Here is a 1,499-nt window from a genome sequence, read left to right on the forward strand (position 1 = left end):
GTTAACTTTTCGTATGAACTAAGTTAATAAATCGTAACAAGATCGGAGAGCGTGTCATTCCTCGCGAGAATCCTGGCCCTCAGACGTGTCCCCAACAGTGCCCCTGCTTTCGTCCTTCCTCCCTCCGGTACAGAAAATGCAGCGAGACAGGTTCCCCCCAGTCCCGCCAGTGGAGCCCAGCGCCTTCGTCCCGGCAGCCCTCCGGGATTCCCCGTGTTCGTGGGGAAGGAAGTGGGGGACTGCAGCCCAGAATCCGACTTCCCCAAACTCCTGCCTGTGCACCGGATTAAGGGAGTAAATCCCAGACGCCACCGGCCAGGTCAAGGACAAGTTCTCCCCCGCCCCACTTCCCCCTCCTGGGCGGGGATTCACCCCCCTTCCGGGATGAAAGGTACTAAGGAGACGCGAAGGGGGGCGCGTCGGGCCCGGGCCCCTTGATGTTCCGGTTGAACAGGTGCTGGTGAAAAGGAGGCGGACCCGGCGGAAGCGTCTGCCAGGGGGGCAGTGCACTAGAAGGGGGGCAGCCTCCTCCACCCGCAGTTCCTCTGCCCTTCTTCCCCCTCCTCGCCATCTGCCCCTCCCCCGCAGGAAGCGTTCCCGGCCGCGAGGTCTTTGAAGTGTCGCCGAAACCCCCAGGGCTGCTCTCTCCCCTCCCCCACTTCACCTCCTGCTGGGGGGGATTGACCTTTGGCGCCGACCCCCCTTTAGGAAGTGGGGGGGGGCAGATCGCGTCCCTCTTGCTCACATCAGTGTTGGGGATGAAACTGCGAGCTAACGCCTCCTCACTTCTTCCTCAGACCCCATTTGAGGACCTTTAATCCTTTGGGGTAGTGTGTGAGTTTGTTCGCGTGCGGACCTAAAGGTCAAGTGTATTCCTGAGCGCCTCTGTAGTTGGAGGTCTCTAACTTGTGTGTGTCTCTAAGCGTGTCTCTGTGGATGGAGCTGAAGCTGGCGCTTGTGTCTCTGGGAGAATCAGGTGGTGTGGCTGAATGGGACCAAGAGGGAATTTGTGTCTATGAATGCCTCCCGGTGAGAGCGAGTGTGTTCTGAACTAGACGGGACGGTCCCCGAGGGCAGGAATATCTCTTTTGTTCACTGTTTGTATCCCGCGGGCTGGCACCTAGTGAAGTGGCAAAGGAAAATATGTGTATTAGAGCGTTTCTCCAAGAAAAGCCCCTGAGCGGCCACCAAAAAGAGACTCCCAGACACGAAGGGATAAGCGGCCCACGTCGCTCCTGCTCCTTCTGGCGCCCCTTCCCTGGTCTCCACCTTCCAAGTTTCCTTGGGGTTGAAGAGTCATACGAAAACCTGGGCTGAGGGCGGAAGGGCAGGCAGGGTAGGGCTCGGGAGTGACAACCGAGATCGAGAAAAAGAAAGAGGCAAAAAAGGAGCACCGAGCGAACGAACGAAAAGCTCCCTACCAAGCCAGGCTTTGTTCCTTGAACCTAAGACTTTACCCAGCGGCGGGCGGCGGGCGGGCCGGGAGCGAGCGAGCAAGC

The sequence above is a fragment of the Orycteropus afer genome, unplaced genomic scaffold (assembly GCF_000298275.1).
Source record: "Orycteropus afer afer isolate SDZICR_OR568_19922 unplaced genomic scaffold, OryAfe1.0 scaffold00085, whole genome shotgun sequence".
Lineage (NCBI taxonomy): Eukaryota > Metazoa > Chordata > Mammalia > Tubulidentata > Orycteropodidae > Orycteropus > Orycteropus afer.